General features: G+C 33.9%; 1 non-coding gene across 1 annotated transcript; it reads right to left on the reverse strand.

Moving 5' to 3' along the window:
• Positions 1 to 5609: 5609 nt before the first annotated feature.
• Positions 5610 to 5716, reverse strand: LOC148761753 (small nucleolar RNA R71). Its single transcript, XR_016027776.1, has one exon. It is a non-coding gene; the product is annotated as a small nucleolar RNA R71 (small nucleolar RNA).
• Between the last annotated feature and the right edge of the window lie 900 nt (positions 5717 to 6616).

Genomic DNA, 6616 nt, shown 5'->3' on the forward strand with positions numbered 1-6616 from the left:
CAACGTATAATGACATCAGTAATCAAATATACATATTTGATTTTTAACATGAATCTTAGTGGTCTACATTACTTGTACGTATACACAAACATAAGACTCTTAACCATCAGCGGAGTGACTATGAGTGAAGGTACAACTACTGAGATGCCATAGTACCTACTAAAAAGGCGAGCATACGAAGACAACTTAATCTAAGTCCCAACTACTTCCAAATCTAAAAACATGAAGTTTAAAAGAGTGAGTATAAAACTCAATGAATGAACATAAGAAAGGAACAAGCAACCGATACGAAAAGATTTTGAAAACATGATGCACTTTTGTTAAAAACAGTGCAATTTAGTTTAATTTCTTGTACAACCCCATAATTCAACCTTTGATTATTAAATCCCTTAATGTTGAAAGATCCATGGTAAACCATGAAGTTGAAAAGAATGAAAGTTTCAGCAAATGTCCAAGCAAGACAAGCAAAATAAAGGGTTTTTCGCTGCAGCAAAAAGGCATTCTTGGTTTGCATATGTTTCAGTTTTTCAAGCATATCTTCCACTACAAAAGTCCAATTGACATAATTTTTGGGTCATTAGAAAGCTAAGAGGCTGGGATACAATTGCTGTTTAACATTTTTCCCAGTTCTGATCAGAAGGTGGTCAAAAACTTTGTCAAAGTGAAAGTACTACACTAGAATTTTGGAACCACCCGAGAGTTTATTGCATTCTCATTGCAATGAAATTTAGAGCATGGATTAAGGCTGCGTACTCGAGAGTTTCTTGCTTCAGTGAAAATGAATCTCGCTGTAGAGAGAAATAGAGCAATGTAGTTAAAGGGGTTTTCTTACATCAAAAATTCATTTTCTTGCTGAAATGAAAAGCAATTTGGGAGCAATTAACAATGCCAACATACAACACAATCACAAATATTTTTATGAACTTTCTATAACATATATATATATATATATATATATATATATACATAAACACGCATATCACCGCCACCTCACCCAGCTTATGTGCAACCCCTATATCACGCACATAGTTGGAGTCATCGTGTGCACCCCTACATCACACACAACTAATACCATTGTGTGCAACCCCCACATCGTGCACAACATTATCATCCTCCACACTCCCACACCTTGTCATCATCGCATGTGCATCCCCCACATCGCGTACAATTAATGCCATTGTGTGCAACCCCCACATTATGCACAACAATGTCATCCTCCACACTCCCACACCCTGTCATCACCGGCATATGCATCCCCCACATCATGCACATACACGGTTATATTCATTACAAAATATTATCTACCAATGTATAATACATATATATATATATATATATCAACATATAAAGGGATTTCACAAATCCATTACAATCACAGTTCATAACCGAAAAACGTTTCATCAAAGGCTTGTTCCTGTACGCATTTTAAAGAAAAGACAATTTAAACAATTTAAATGATTCGTTCAAATCTATATGCATCTACCCAAAGCATTTTAGTGTAGGTTCACTCATCGGTATTTGTTAAATCTTTACCCAACTTCAACTTCCTCTAATGGTCCAAATGGGGCTGTGGGGCTTCATTAGAACCTATCATCACAATTAACTTAATTCACATAACTATAAATTCTAAAAGCTATCTCCTAACTAGCTTCCAATTGCCATTAAGTGGTTATCTATTTTCACTATCCTAATCACTCTAAAATGAATAAACAACCTCAACTACAAAACACTCACAAGTTTAATCACTAGCCATTCTCAACACTTAAAAATCAACTCTACTTCATTACTCACCTTGGTAGCTTTGTAAGTGAATTCCTTTCCAAGAATTTTCAAGCTATTATAGAAGCTCTCTTTTTCTTTCTCTAAAACACCTAGCTAGTGAGAGAAAGTATGGGAGTAAGACTTTTTAAGGGTTTTAAGGTGAGAGAGTGAAAGAGCATGAAAAACCTTGTAACAAGGTGTGTAAACGCATGAAATTTAAGGTTCGTTTGAGAGGGTGAAGGAAACTTTGAGATAAGCTTTTATGGAGGATGAAAGAAACGTGAGATGAGAGGCATAAGAAGAAGAAGTTGCTGGAAAAATGAGGAAGCTGTTGGAGAAATGAGATATTTATGCTATGGTTGACTAAAGTTTCATTTATTTACAAAAATGCCATCCAATAGCTACCTTTGCCTTCTCTCTTTCCTTTGGTTCAGCTTTTTACTCTTTTGACACTGAGGCAAAGTCCATAATAGTCTAGAAATACTCAAGTTTACGAAAACTTAAAAATTTCTACTCGAGATGCAAAATGACCATTTTGCCCTTACCTTGGAAATCATCATTATTTTCATTTCCTTCATTTTTTTGTCCTCATTTTCATCATTGATTTATATCTTAGGCCTACTTAGGCCTTAATAATGTTTGAAAGCCCATTTCTAATGGCTCACTAAAGAAATGAAAAAATTACCCCTAGTCCGTGTTGTTGCGTCTACTTCTAGCTACGAGTCTATAAAGATCAAGGTCTCACAGTATACATATATAGCTTGACAAATGAGTCTTAGTATTTCACATCCAGTATTCATATATACATAGTTAGACTTTGACCATCAGCGAAGTGACTCTAGGCACGGTTGCCAACATTTAGTGTCACGGTAAACCTACCGAGCAGTGGATAGGGAAGAGCACCTTGTCCTAGGACCTAGTCACCTTTAACTCAGAAAACCTAGAACATGAACTTTAAAAATGTGAGTATAAACCTAGTGAGTGAACATAAGAAGGGAACAAACAACGTTAAGGAATGTTTAGAAATCATGATGCACTTAAGTTCAAAAACAATGCAATTTGGTTTAAGCTCTTGTTAAAACATCTCATTTCAAACTTGATTAATTAATCCCTTGATGTTGAAAATCCATGATTAACTGTGATGTTAAAGAAGTAGAAAATATGGCAAAAACCAAGCAAGGCAGCAAGCTTGACATGCAGCGAGAAGCAGAACCGTGGCCAACCTTGCAAAGCCGAGAGTTTCTGGCTGCTGCGAGAATCAGAACAACCAAGGAAAAGTTTCTTTTCATAACAAAAAGAGGCCATTTGCTGCAATACAATTCAATTTGAAAATACTTAGCAAAATTTCAAGGTTCAACATGCAAGTTCTGCATACATTACAACCACATCTATATTCATAACTTTCTCCAGCACATGCATATATGCATATATAAACACGAATACCACCACCTCACTCAGCCAATGTGCATTGCATACATGCACAAGGCAATATCATCATGTGCATTCCATACTCGCACATTTCTATATCATCGTGTACACTCCCTACTCGCACACTTCAATATCATTGTGTGCACTACCTACTCACACACTTCAATATCATCACACGCACTCCTGCCCACATCATTACTGGCATGTGCTCTCCCTCCTCGAACACGTGCGGTTATATTTATTACATGATATTACCTATCAAGGCACAACGCACATATATATGTATATCAACATAATAAAGGAGTACGTGGACTCAACGCAGTCACTGATAATTCTATTTTATAGAATTATTTTAGTCCAATTTTATTAGTAAATATTAGCTAAGTCCTCAATTTTCAATTATAATTTAATTATTTATAGTTTTTTATAATTAGCTTATTTTTTTTAGTGAGTTATTTTAATTTTATGTTATTACTTTTAATTTGGTTATTATTTATTAATTTTTATATTTTTCTTAGGATTAAAAGTAATTGGGCTTAATTTTGGAAAGTAAGTTGTTGAAAGACCCGAAATCTACTTGCATATGCTTCAGTATTTTGCTCATATCTCGAGCTACAGAACTCTAAATAATGTGATTCTTAGACCATTGGAAAATTGAGAGCTACAACTTTTATGAAGATTACTTTGCCCAGTTCTGCTACGAAGATAGATAAAATCGCGTAGGAAAATTACTGGGTGTATTGTGCCGAGAATGGACATTTGTAAAGACTGATAATTGATTTTTAGGCCTTTTATTACACTTTGAAGCCCAATTAAACCCTAGGTCAACTTAAGGAACTGTAGGTTAAGTCTATTAGTATAAATAGGATATGTTTAACAACTTTGGAAACAACTTTTGAGAGATTCAAGAAGCTAGAAGTTGAGGCTAAAATTTTGAGATCAAGACGGCAATTATTGTTTTGTTTTCTTCCTTGACTTTTAATTTTCTTGTTACTTTCAACAGTTGAATTTATTATAATGTTATTTGTTTTTGCAATTATGAGTGGCTAATTTTTTTTCTAGGATTGCAATTGAACTCACATGTAATCTAAGTTTTTAATCTCTTTCTTCCTTATTTTTAATGGGATATGAATTGTTTATTCCAATTTGTTCTTAATGCTTTTAATTGCTTGGCCACCAATTAAATTGATTTAGGAACCTAAAGAAACTTGGGAAAGGGAGTTTAGGGTAGACTAAAATTGGGATAGCATATGATCATATTAATTGATTTGCGTATAGGATAGGGATATACCTATAGGCCATATATAGCCTGATTAGAGCATGAACTTCATGAATCTGTTTTAATTTCAATTCACATAAGGATATAGTGTTTTGGTTAAAATGGATATTTTTATAAGATGAGTCAAGAGACCCTTATAAATAATTTAGGACTCTAGGTTAGTAATTCAACCCATTGAAATAAGTTAAGGAAGAGAGGTAAGATTTAAATGAAGTGTGAGGGATATTGTAATACTAGGCTTATTTGATTTGCTTTTTACCTAATTATTTTGTTGCTTTAATTTTTAATTGAATTAGTTTTAGTTAATTAATTTAGTCATTTGAGTTTGATTGTTTGGATAAGATTAAATTATTCTAATTTTAGTACTTAGTAAATTTTTAGATCAATTCCTTGTGGGATCGATACTCTGCTTGCTAATGTACTATCTATTTGATACGTATACTTGCGTAGTAGAATTTTAACTGACAAGTTTTTTGCACCATTGCCGGTGAATTGTTTTTAAAATTTTTACTAATACTAATACCAAGCAATTTGGTCTTACTTTGAATTTTATTTTCCTTGTTTTAATTTTAGATTTTGTTTGCTTGTAAATATCTTTGGTCATTGTATGCAAAGAAGAAACAACTTGAATCTTGCTCCTTTTGATCTTGAGATAGAAAGAACTTTTAGAAGACGTCGAAGGGAGAATTTGCAAGTTGCAGTTTTAAATCAGACAATGGCAGAGGATAACAATAACAATGGCAATAATGCCATAAATCTAATTCCCGAAGCAAATAGAGCACTGCGAGATTATGCTGTTCCTTTGTTGCAAGGTTTGCACCAAAGCATTAGGAGACCTTCCATCAATGTAAATAATTTCGAAATTAAACCAACTTATATTCAGATGATTTAGTCTTCAGTCTAGTTTAGTGGGTAACCTAGTGATGATCCTAATTCTCATTTGGTCAATTTCTTGGAGATTTGCGATACCTTTAAATACAATGGAGTAACTGATGATGCTATTAGATTGAGACTATTTCCATTTTCTCTAAGGGATAAAGCAAAAAGCTGGCTTAATTCACTGCCCAATGGGTCTATCACTACATGAGAGGATTTGGCTTAAAAGTCTCTTGCAAAGTTTTTCCCACTTGCAAAGACTGCAAAGATGAGGAACGATATCACCTCATTCACACAATTTGATGGTGAGTTCTTGTATGAAGCTTGAGAGAGGTTTAAAGAACTACTGAGAAGATGTCCACATCATGGGATTCCTAATTGGTTGCAATTTTAGACATTCTACAATGGGTTGGTTGTGTGAGATCTTGACCTTTATAGACTCGTAAATAGAAGTATACGCGATATCCCTGATCAGGGGTAATTTCATCATTTCCTTAGTGAGCTCATAAAAGTAAGATTTTAAGCAATATTATGGCCTAAGTAGGTCTAAGGTATAAATGAATGATGAAAATATGGGTAAAATGACAAGGAAACAATAATTTTGATGATTTTCACAACAAGGGCAAAATGGTCATCTTTCACCTCGAGTTAGAATTTTTAAGTTTTCATGAACCCGATTATTTCTAGACCATTATGGACCTTGTCCCAATGTCAAAAGAGTAAAAAGATTGCATAAAAGATTGGAGGAGAATAAGCTAATTTGTGGAGGGGCATTTTGGTAATTTAATTAGAGTGGATAAGCTTGGGCTATAAATATCTCTTTCTTTCAGCAGCTTCTTGAATTTCTAGCAACTTCTTCTTCTTCTCCTCTTCCCATCTCATGTTGCTTCCATCCTCCATGGAAGCTTGATATAAAGCTTGGATAATTTTCTCTCTCTAGCTTTACTTTTCATACCTTTATGCCCTTTTGACTAGAACCCTTATATTCTTTCACTCTCTCACTTTAAAACCCTTGAAAATCCTACTTACATGCTTTCTCTCACTAGTTAAGTGTTTAGAAAGAGAAACAGAAAGAAAACCCTATAATAAGCTTGGGAATTGTTGGAAAGAATTTCAAAGTCACAAAGCTATCAAGGTGAGTAGTAAATTAGAATTGAATTTTAAGTGTTGATAATGTTTAGTGATTGATTTGTGAGTTTATTGTTGAGATTGTGTATTGACTCTAATGTGATTAGGTAATGAACATAGATAGCCATTTAAAATGGCAATTGA

This window comes from Theobroma cacao, chromosome 7 (genome assembly GCF_053813885.1).
Source record: "Theobroma cacao isolate CCN51 chromosome 7, ASM5381388v1, whole genome shotgun sequence".
NCBI classification, from domain to species: Eukaryota; Viridiplantae; Streptophyta; class Magnoliopsida; order Malvales; family Malvaceae; genus Theobroma; species Theobroma cacao.